The sequence below is a fragment of the Dendrobates tinctorius genome, unplaced genomic scaffold (assembly GCF_039654945.1).
Source record: "Dendrobates tinctorius isolate UK_male_01 unplaced genomic scaffold, ASM3965494v1 ptg000293l, whole genome shotgun sequence".
Taxonomy (NCBI): domain Eukaryota; kingdom Metazoa; phylum Chordata; class Amphibia; order Anura; family Dendrobatidae; genus Dendrobates; species Dendrobates tinctorius.
The window spans coordinates 23,740,865-23,752,692 of NW_027361960.1; the positions used below are offsets into that span (position 1 = coordinate 23,740,865).

The window sequence follows — 11,828 nt, forward strand, 5'->3', positions numbered from 1 at the left end:
CCAAATCGGACCCTGAGGTGCCCCGGCCACCAAATTGGACCCTGAGGGGCCCCGCCCACCAAATCGGACCCTGAGGGGCCCCGTCCACTAAATCGGATTCTGAAAGGCCCCAACCACAAAATCGGACCCTGAGGGGCCCCACCCACAAAATCGGACCCTGAGGGGCCCCGCTGACCAAATTGAACTCTGAGGGGCCCCGCCCACCAAATCGGACCCAGAGTGGCCCCGCCCGCCAAATCAGATCTAGAGTGGCCCCGCTCACCAAATCGGACCCCGAGGGGCCCCACCCACCAAATCGGACCCCGAGGGGCCCCGCCCCCCAAATCGGACCCCGAGGGATCCCGCCCACCAAATCGGACCCCGAGGGTCCCCGCCAACCAACTTGGACCCTGAGGGGCCCCGCCCACCAAATCGGACTCTGATAGATCCCGCCCACCAAATCAGACCCTGAGGGGCTCCGCTCACCAAATCGGACCCTGAGGGGTCCCGCTCACCAAATTGGACCCTGAAGGGCCCCACCCTCCAAATCGGACCCTGAGGGGCCCCAGCCACAAAATCAGAACCTGAGGGGCCCCGGCCACAAAATCGGACCCTGAGGGGTCCCGGCCACAAGATTGGACCCTGAGGGGCCCCAACCACCAATTCAGACCCTGAGGGGCCCAGGCCACAAAATCGGACCCTGAGGGGCCCCACCCACCAAATCAGCCCCTGAGGGGACCCGGCCACCAAATCGGACCCTGAGGGGCCCCACCAACCAAATCGGACCCTGAGGTGCCCCACCCACCAAATCTGACCCTGAGGGGCCCCGGCCACAAAATCGGACCCTGAGGCCAAAGTGGCCCCTGAGAGGCACCCACAGTTAAAACGGATCCTGAGTTGAAAGTCTTGCAGGTGCAGCAGGCAAGTCTCTCTTAAAGGGGCAGCCCAGGCAGCATTTCAAACCACTATCTGTACTTCCTTCAGGAAATACACATCTAGTTCTTCTTCTTATTATTATTTTCCAGTTGATTTCCGCAATTAATACAGCCCGAACCGCTACACGCACAGACTCCGTTGAGGTGTCGTTTTGAAGCCAGCGTCTGAGAGGTGTGCTAAGTATTTTTCGTGTCGATCGGATTTGTAGTTTTTGCGCAATTTGCGTTTGAAAATTTTTTTTCCCATCATTGGAATGCACTGTCTCCAATGCTTTTCAATGGGAAGCTTAAAACGTGCCCTGGGGCGATTGAAATGGCAGTTGAGCTCATTGATATGCGCAGGCACCCAGTTACTATGCCAATGCCTACGAAAGTCACATGATGCCCCCAGGAGAGAGCTTCTGCCACATAATATCAGCTCTTAAAGCGAAACCCACAGCACAAATGCAAATCTTGCTTCATCACATGACACATGCCCCTGAGAGAGAATGTGCGCCAAAGTGGATTTAGAAGCCCAGTGAGCCACCCTGGCTCTTAAAGGGCCGACGCGCCAAAGTGATTCTTAAAGAGCACAAAATCGGACCCTGAGGGGCCCCGGCCACAAAATCAGACCCAGAGTGGCCCCGCCCACCAAATCAGACCCAGAGTGGCCCCTCCCACCAAATTGGACCCTGAGGGACCCCGCCCACCAAATTGGACCCTGAGGGGCCCCACCCACAAAATCGGACCCTGAGGGGCCCCACCCACAAAATCAGACCCTGAGGGGCCCCAGCCACAAAATCGGACCTCGAGGGGCCCCGGCCACAAAATCAGACCCTGAGGGGCCCCGCCCACCAAATTGGACCCTGAGGGACTCCGCCCACCTAATCGGACCCTGAGGGAACTCATCCACCAAATCGGACCCTGAGGGTCCGCACCCACAAAATCGGACCCTGAGGGGCCCCACCCACAAAATCAGACCCTGAGGAGCCCCACCCACCAAATCGGACCCTTAGGGGACCCGCCCACCAAATCAGACCCAGGGGGCCCCACCAACAAAATCGGACCCTGAGGGGCTCCGGCCACCAAATCGGACCCTGAGGGGCTTCGACCACAAAATTGGACCCTAAGGGGCCCCGGCCACAAAATCGGACCCTGAGGGGCCCCACCCACAAAATCAGACCTTGAGGGGCCCCGGCCACAAAATCGGACCTTGATGGGCCCCACCCACCAAATCGGACCCTGAGGGGCCCTGGCCACAAAATCGGACCCTGAGGGACCCCGGCCACAAAATCGGACCCTGAGAGGCTCCGGCCACAAAATCGGACCCTGAGGGGCCCCGCCCACCAAATCGGACCCTGAGGGGCCCCGCCCACCAAATCGGACCCTGAGGGGCCCCGTCCACCAAATCGGATTCTGAAAGGCCCCAACCACAAAATCGAACCCTGAGGGGCCCCACCTACAAAATCGGACCCTGAGGGGCCCCGCTGACCAAATTGAACTCTGAGGGGCCCCACTCACCAAATCAGACCCTGAGTGGCCCCGCCCTCCAAATCGGACCCTGAGTGGCCCCGCCCACCAAATCGGACCCTGAGTGGCCCCGTCCACCAAATCGGACCCTGAGTGGCCCAGTCCACCAAATCGGACCCTAAGGGGCCCCACCCACAAAATTGGATCCTGAGGGGCCCCGGCCACAAAATCGGACCCTGAGGGGCCCCGGCCACAAAATCGGACCCTGAGGGGCCCCAACCACAAAATCGGACCCTGAGGGGCTCCGCCCACCAAATCTGACCCTGAGGGGCCCCGCTGACCAAATCTGACCCTGAGGGGCCCCACTGACCAAATCGGACCCTAAGGGGCCCCGCTCACCAAATCGGATCCTGAGGGGCTCCGCCCACCAAATCGGATTCTGAGTGGCCCTGCCCACCAAATCGGACCCTGAGGGGCCCTGCCCACCAAATCGGACCCTGAGTGGCCCCGCCCACCAAATCGGTCCCTGAGGGGCCCCACCCACAAAATCAGACCCTGAGGAGCCCCACCCACCAAAATCGGACCCTTAGGGGCCCCACCCACCAAATCGGACCCAGGGGGCCCCACCAACAAAATCGGACCCTGAGGGGCTCCGGCCACCAAATCGGACCCTGAGGGGCTTCGACCACAAAATTGGACCTTAAGGGGCCCCGGCCACAAAATCGGACCCTGAGGGGCCCCACCCACCAAATCAGACCCTGAGGGGCCCCACCCACAAAATCAGACCTTGAGGGGCCCCGGCCACAAAATCGGACCTTGATGGGCCCCACCCACCAAATCGGACCCTGAGGGGCCCCGGCCACAAAATCGGACCCTGAGGGACCCCAGCCACAAAATCGGACCCTGAGAGGCTCCGGCCACCAAATCGGACCCTGAGGGGCCCCGCCCACCAAATCGGACCCTGAGGGGCCCCGCCCACCAAATCGGACCCTGAGGGGCCCCGTCCACCAAATCGGATTCTGAAAGGCCCCAACCATAAAATCGAACCCTGAGGGGCCCCACCTACAAAATCGGACCCTGAGGGGCCCCGCTGACCAAATTGAACTCTGAGGGGCCCCACTCACCAAATCAGACCCTGAGTGGCCCCGCCCACCAAATCGGACCCTGAGTGGCCCCGCCCACCAAATCGGACCCTGAGTGGCCCCGCCCACCAAATCGGACCCTGAGTGGCCCCGTCCACCAAATCGGACCCTGAGTGGCCCAGTCCACCAAATCGGACCCTAAGGGGCCCCACCCACAAAATTGGATCCTGAGGGGCCCCGGCCACAAAATCGGACCCTGAGGGGCCCCAACCACAAAATCGGACCCTGAGGGGCTCCGCCCACCAAATCTGACCCTGAGGGGCCCCGCTGACCAAATCTGACCCTGAGGGGCCCCACTGACCAAATCGGACCCTAAGGGGCCCCGCTCACCAAATCGGATCCTGAGGGGCTCCGCCCACCAAATCGGATTCTGAGGGGCCCTGCCCACCAAATCGGACCCTGAGGGGCCCTGCCCACCAAATCGGACCGTGAGTGGCCCCGCCCACCAAATCGGTCCCTGAGGGGCCCCGCCCACCGAATCGGACCCTGAGGGCCCCACCACCAAATTGGACCCAGAGTGGACCCGCCCACCAAATCAGACCCAGGGGGCCCCACCCTCAAAATCGGACCCTGAGGGGCCCTGCCCACCAAATCGGACCCTGAGTGGCCCCGCCCACCAAATCGGACCCTGAGTGGCCCCGCCCACCAAATCGGACCCTGAGGGGCCCCGACCACAAAATCGGACCCTGGGGGCCCCGACCACAAAATCGGACCCTGAGGGGACCCACCCACCAAATCGGACCCTGAGGGGCCCCTCCCACAAAATCGGACCCTGAGGGGCCCCGGCCACAAAATCAGACCCTGAGGGGCACCACCCACCAAATCGGACACTGAGGGGCCCCGGCCACAAAATCGTCCCCCGACGCGCCAAAGTGATTCTTAAAGAGCCGACGCACCAAAATGAGTCTTAAAGGGCCGGCGCGCCAAATCGAAAGCTGAGTGACCCAAGGCTCCAAATCGGAGGCTGATAGACCCTGGCCTACAAAAAGGAGGCTGAGCCACCCTGGCATCCAAATTGGACCCAGAGTGGCCCCGCCCACCAAATCAGACCCAGAGTGGCCCCGCCCACCACATTGGACCCTGAGGGGCCCCACCCACAAAATCAGACCCTAAGGGGCCCAACCCACAAAATCGGACCCTGAGGGGCCCCAACCACAAAATCGGACCCTGAGGGGCCCCACCCACAAAATCAGACCCTGAGGGGCCCCAGCCACAAAATCGGACCTGGAGGGGCCCCGGCCACAAAATCAGACCCCCACCAAATTGGACCCTGAGGGACTCCGCCCACCTAATCGGACCCTGAGGGATCTCGTCCACCAAATCGGACCCTGAGGGTCCCCACCCACCAAATCAGACCCTAAGGGACCCCGCCCACCAAATCGGACACTGTGGGGCCCCGCCAACTAAATTGTACCCAGAGTGGTCCCGCCCACCAAATTGGACCCAGAGTGGTCCCGCCCACCAAATCGAACCCAAAGTGGTCCTGCCCACCAAATTGGACCCAGAAGAGCTCCGCCCACAAAATCAGACCCTAAGGGGCCCCAACAAAATCGGACCCTGAGGGGCCTCGGCCACAAAATCGGACTCTGATGGGCCCCAGTCACAAAATCGGACCCTGATGGGCCCTGGCCACAAAATCGGACCCTGAGGGGCCCCAACAAAATCGGACCCTGAGGGGCCTCGGCCACAAAATCGGACCCTGATGGGCCCCAGGCACAAAATCGGACCCTGATGGACCCCGGCCACAAAATCGGACCCTGAGGGGCCCCGGCCACAAAATCGGACCCTGAGGGGCCCCGCCCACCAAATCAGACCCTGAGGGGCCCCGCTCACCAAATTGGACCCTGAGGGGCCCCGCCCACCAAATCGGACCCAGAGTAGCTCCACCCAACAAATCGGACCCAGAGTGGCCCCACCCACCAAATCGGACCCAGAGTGGCCCCACCCACAAAATCGGACCCTGAGGGGCCCCAACCACAAAATCGGACCCTGAGGGGCCCCGGCCACAAAATCGGACCCTGAGGGGTCCCACCCACAAAATCGGACCCTGAGGGGCCCCGGCCACCAAATCGGACCCTGAGGGGCCCCGGCCACCAAATCGGATTCTGAAGGGCCCCAACCACAAAATCGGACCCTGAGGGGCCCCACCCACAAAATCAGACCCTGAGGTGCCCCAGCCACAAAATCGGACCTGGAGGGGCCCCGGCCACAAAATCAGACCCTGAGGGGCCCCGCCCACCAAATTGGACCCTGAGGGACTCCGCCCACCTAATCGGACCCTGAGGGAACTCGTCCACCAAATCGGACCCTGAGGGTCCCCACCCACCAAATCAGACCCTAAGGGACCCCGCCCACCAAATCGGACCCTGAGGGGCCCCGCCCACCAAATCGGACCCTGAAGGGCCCCCCACCAAATTGGACCCAGAGTGGCCCTGCCCACCAAATCAGACCCAGGGGGCCCCACCCACAAAACTGGACCCTAAGGGGCCCCACCCACAAGATCGGACCGAGAGGCCCCGGCCACAAAATCTGACCCTGAGGGATCCTGTCCACCATTTCAAGCCCTGAGGAGCCCAGGCCACCGAATCGGCTCCTGAGGGGCCCCACCCACGAAATCAGACCCTGAGGGGCCCCGCCCACCAAATCGGACACTGTGGGGCCCCGCCAACTAAATTGTACCCAGAGTGGTCCCGCCCACCAAATTGGACCCAGAGTGGTCCCGCCCACCAAATCGAACCCAAAGTGGTCCTGCCCACCAAATTGGACCCAGAAGAGCTCCGCCCAAAAAATCAGACCCTAAGGGACCCCACCCACAAAATCAGACCCTGAGGGGCCCCTGCCACAAAATCAGACCCTGAGGGGCCCCAACAAATTCGGACCCTGAGGGGCCTCGGCCACAAAATCGGACCCTGAGGGGCCCCGCCCACCAAATCAGACCCTGAGGGGCCCCGCTCACCAAATTGGACCCTGAGGGACCCCGCCCACCAAATCGGACCCAGAGTAGCTCCGCCCAACAAATCGGACCCAGAGTGGCCCCACCCACCAAATCGGACCCAGAGTGGCCCCACCCACCAAATCGGACCCAGAGTGGCCCCACCCACCAAATCGGACCCAGAGTGGCCCCACCCACCAAATCGGACCCTGAGGGGCCCCACCCACAAAATCGGACCCTGAGGGGCCCCAACCACAAAATCGGACCCTGAGGGGCCCCAACCACAAAATCGGACCCTGAGGGGCCCTGGCCACAAAATCGGACCCTGAGGGGTCCCACCCACAAAATCGGACCCTGAGGGGCCCCGGCCACCAAATCGGACCCTGAGGGGCCCCAACCACAAAATCGGACCCTGAGGGGCCCTGGCCACCAAATCGGATTCTGAAGGGCCCCAACCACAAAATCGGACCCTTAGGGGCCCCACCCACAAAATCAGACCCTGAGGAGCTCCACCCACCAAATCGGACCCTTAGTGGCCCCGCCCACCAAATCAGACCCAGGGGGCCCCACCCACAAAATCGGACCCTGAGGGGCTCCGGCCACCAAATCGGACCCTGAGGGGCCCCAACCACAAAATTGGACCCTAAGGGGCCCCGGCCACAAAATCGGACCCTGAGGGGCCCCACCCACCAAATCAGACCCCGAGGGTCACCGCCAACCAAATCGGACCCCGAGGGTCCCCGCCAACCAAATTGGACCCTGAGGGGCCCCGCCCACCAAATCGGACCCTGAGGGGCCCCACCCACCAAATCGGACCCTGAGGGGCCCCGGCCACAAAATCGGACCCTGAGGGGCCCCACCCACCAAATCAGACCCTGAGGGGCCCCGGCCACAAAATCGGACCCTGAGGGGCCCCACCCACAAAATCCGGGCCCTGAGGGCCCCACCCACAAAATCGGACCCTGAGGCCAAAGTGGCCCCTGAGAGGCACCCACAGTTAAACCGGATCCTGAGTGGAAAGTCTTGCAGGTGCAGCAGGCAAGTCTCTCTTAAAGGGGCAGCCCGGGTAGCATTTCAAACCACTATCTGTACTTCCTTCAGGAAATAGACATCTAGTTCTTCTTATTATTATTATTCAGTTGATTTCCGCAATTAATGCGGCCCGAACCGCTACACGCACAGACTCTGTTGAGGTGTTGTTTCGAAACCAGCGTCCACGAGAGGTGTGCTAAGTATTTTTCGTGTCGATCGGATTTGTAGTTTTTGCGCAATTTGCATTTGAAAATTTTTTTTCCCGTCATTGGAATGCACTGTCTCCAATGCTTTTCAATGGGAAGCTTAAAACATGCCCTGAGGCGATTGAAATGGCAGTTGAGCTCATTGCTATGCGCAGGCACACCCAGTTACTATGCCAACGCCTACGAACACCACATGACACCCCCAGGAGAGAGCTTCTGCCACATAATATCAGCTCTTAAAGCAAAACCCACAGCACAAATGCAAATCTAGCTTCATCACATGACGCATGCCCCTGAGAGAGAATGTGTGCGCCAAAGTGGATTTAGAAGCCCAGTGAGCCACCCTGGCTCTTAAAGGGCCGACGCGCCAAAGTGATTCTTAAAGAGCCGACGCACCAAAATGAGTCTTAAAGGGCCGGCGCGCCAAATCGAAAGCTGAGTGACCCAAGGCTCCAAATCGGAGGCTGATAGACCCTGGCCTACAAAAAGGAGGCTGAGCAACCCTGGCATCCAAATTGGACCCAGAGTGGCCCCGCCCACCAAATCGGACCCAGAGTGGCCCCTCCCACCAACTCAGACCCAGAGTGGCCCCGCCCACCAAATTGGACCCTGAGGGGCCCCACCCACAAAATCGGACCCTAAGGGGCCCCACCCACAAAATCGGACCCTGAGGGGCCCCGGCCACAAAATCGGACCCTGAGGGGCCCCACCCACAAAATCGGACCCTGAGGGGCCCCGGCCACAAAATCGGACCCTGAGGGGCCCCACCCACAAAATCGGACCCTAAGGGGCCCCACCCACAAAATCGGACCCTGAGGGGCCCCGGACACAAAATCGGACCCTGAGGGGCCCCACCCACAAAATCGGACCCTGAGGGGATCGGGCCACAAAATCAGACCCTGAGGGGCTCCGGCCACAACATCGGACCCTGAGGGGCCCCACTCACAAAATCGGACCCTGAGGGGCCCCACCCACAAAATCGGACCCTGAGGGGCCCCAACCACAAAATCGGACCCTGAGGGGCCCCGGCCACAAAATCGGACCCTGACGGGCCCCGGCCACAAAATCGGACCCTGAGGGGCCCCGGCCACAAAATCGGACCCTGAGGGACCCCACCTACAAAATCGGATCCTGAGGGGCCCCAACCACAAAATCGGACCCTGAGGGACCCCACCCACAAAATTGGACCCTCAGGGGCCCCGGCCACAAAATCGGACCCTGAGGGACCCCGGCCACAAAATCAGATCCTGAGGGGCCCCAACCACAAAATCGGACCATGAGAGGCTTCGGCCACAAAATCGGACCCTGAGGGGCCCCAACCACAAAATCGGACCCTGAGAGGCACCGGCCACAAAATCGGACCCTGAGGGGCCCCGGACACAAAATCGGACCCTGAGGGGCCCCGGCCACAAAATCGGACCCTGAGGGGCCCAACCCACAAAATCAGACTCAGTGTCCCCACCCACCAAATTGGACCCTGAAGGGCCCCGTCCACCAAATCGGACCCAGAGTGGCCCCGCCCACCAAATCAGACCCAGAGTGGCCCCACCCACCAAATCGGACCCTGAGGAGCCCCGCCCATCAAATTGGACCCTGAGGGGCCCCGCCCACCAAATCGGACCCTGAGGGCCCCGCCCACCAAATCGGACCCCGAGGGGCCCCACCCACCAAATCGGACCCCGAGGGGCCCCGCCCACCAAATCGGACCCCGAGGGGCCCCCCCACCAAATCGGACCCCGAGGGGCCCCGCCCACCAAATCGGACCCCGAGGGATCCCGCCCACCAAATCGGACCCCGAGGGTCCCCGCCAACCAAATTGGACCCTGAGGGGCCCCGCCCACCAGATCGGACTCTGATAGATCCCGCCCAACAAATCAATCAGACCCTGAGGGGCCCCGCCCACCAAATCAGACCCTGAGGGGCCCCACCCACCAAATCGGACCCTGAGGGGCCCCACCCACCAAGTCGGACCCTGAGGGGCCCCACCCACAAAATCGGACCCTGAGAGGCCCCACCCACAAAATCGGACCCTGAGGGGCCCCGGCCACAAAATAAGACCCTGAGGGGCCCCACCCACAAAATCGGACCCTGAGGGTCCCCGGCCACGAGATTGGACCCTGAGGGGCCCCAACCACCAAATCAGACCCTGAGGGGCCCCGGCCACAAAATCGGACCCTGAGGGGCCCCACCCACCAAATCAGCCCCTGAGGGGACCCGGCCACCAACTCGGACCCTGAGGGGCCCCACCCACCAAATCGGACATTGAGGTGCCCCGGCCACAAAATTGGACCCTGAGGGGCCCCACCCACAAAATCGGGCCCTGAGGGCCCCACCCACAAAATCGGACCCTGAGGCCAAAGTGGCCCCTGAGAGGCACCCACAGTTAAAACGGATCCTGAGTTGAAAGTCTTGCAGGTGCAGCAGGCAAGTCTCTCTTAAAGGGGCAGCCCGGGCAGCATTTCAAACCACTATCTGTACTTCCTTCAGGAAATACACATCTAGTTCATTTTGTACTCCCATTCTGTTTTCTTATACATTGACTGCACGGCCTGCCCTGCTACCAAGTCATACTGTATGCACCCCATTAAGCCTTTAAACCCACATACTGGATGAGCACAGGAAAATCCACTTTACATTATTAATTTTGTACTCCCATACTGCTTTCTTATGCATTAACAGCAAGGCCTGTCCTGCTATCAATGAAGCTGGAGCAGACTCGACCTCCGGTAATTGAATAACATTATTTTGTTTCCATCATGTTGGAAATGATATTTTGTGTGTTTAAGAGCTGTCGACTTAATTTATTTATTTATTTATTTTTCTAGTACGCATTGCCACTCGATCTGGAAGGCCTGTTATCGCCTCATCGGACGAATGAGTGGAACAGGCTGCCACGAGAAGTGGTGAGTTCTCCTTCAATGGAAGTCTTCAAACAGAGGCTGGACAGACATCTAACTGGGATGATTTAGCGAATCCTGCTTTGAGCAGGGGGTTGGACCAGATGGCCCAGGAGGTCCCTTCCAACTCTACGATTCTATGATTCTATGAGTCAGATGCGGCACAAAACTGTAAGTGTTTGACCGGAAAAAAGAACCATATGCCCCCATATGCTGCCACATAACTATGCCTCCATATTCCAACCCATAGGATATGGCCCCATATGCTACGCCACATAGATTATGCCACCATCTGCTGCCCCATACACTATGCCCCCATATGCTGCCACATAACACAATGGCCCCATATGCTGCCACATAACACTATGCCCCCGTATTCAGACCCATTGGATATGGCCCCACATGCTACGCCACATAGATTATGCCACCATATGCTGCTCCATAGAATAAGCCACCCATATGCTGCACCGCATAAAATGCCCAATATATTATGCCCCCCCTATGCAGCATCAAAAAAAAAAAAAAAAGCACTGCGGAATGTAAATCCTATATACTAATCTAAAAACTCTCAATTTCCTATACAGAAATACCAACATTACCGGATCTGATGGCAGCACACAGGAGGGCGATGTCAGCGTTGAACGAATTGGGAGTGATGCTGGACCGATTTGTGGCAGCACAACCCCAGGGTGGAAACCAGTAAATTAATTTTTTTTTTTTTTTTAATTTTTCTTGTACCTTAATTTTTTTTTTCGTTAAAATGACTATATATCTTGTGTATAGAAATATTTAAAAAGATAGGTTTTGTTAAAAAATGTTTAAAAAAGGAAAAGAAAATTTTTTTTTATAACCTTACAATATATGGTTAACATTAAAAAAGGTGTTTTTTTAAATACAATTTAAGATCTCATGTGTCACCTATTTTTTTGCATCCTAACCGAATGAATATTAATGTAATAAAAGAACAAACTGTTTTGTTGGGAAGATTAAACGTTGAGGGCAAATTGCAGGCTTTCCTTTACTACACACCAGCCAATGAACCCCAACTTTTCGCAGCCAATGAAGAAATGGAAACAGGGATCAAGTGTTATGGAAAAAGTATAATTTTATTACATTATATAAAACGAAGAAGAAAACAAAACAGAAAGGGGTTCATAAAACTACAAGTTAACCATAAAACTATAATTGAGTGTAATAACAGTTTGAGTCATTCAGTTGCTGTCTTGCAGGATTTAAGAACGGGGCAGGCTGATATT

General features: G+C 58.6%; 1 long non-coding RNA gene across 1 annotated transcript in view; it reads left to right on the plus strand.

The window, feature by feature from the left end:
- Window positions 1-11,282, plus strand: part of LOC141072922 (uncharacterized) — a 29,119-nt gene extending 17,837 nt beyond the window's left edge. The window contains exons 2-3 of the long non-coding RNA XR_012226905.1: window positions 10,501-10,743; window positions 11,157-11,282. This is a non-coding gene — a long non-coding RNA (uncharacterized lncRNA). The remainder of the gene's footprint in view (window positions 1-10,500; window positions 10,744-11,156) is intronic.
- Window positions 11,283-11,828: the final 546 nt, after the last annotated feature.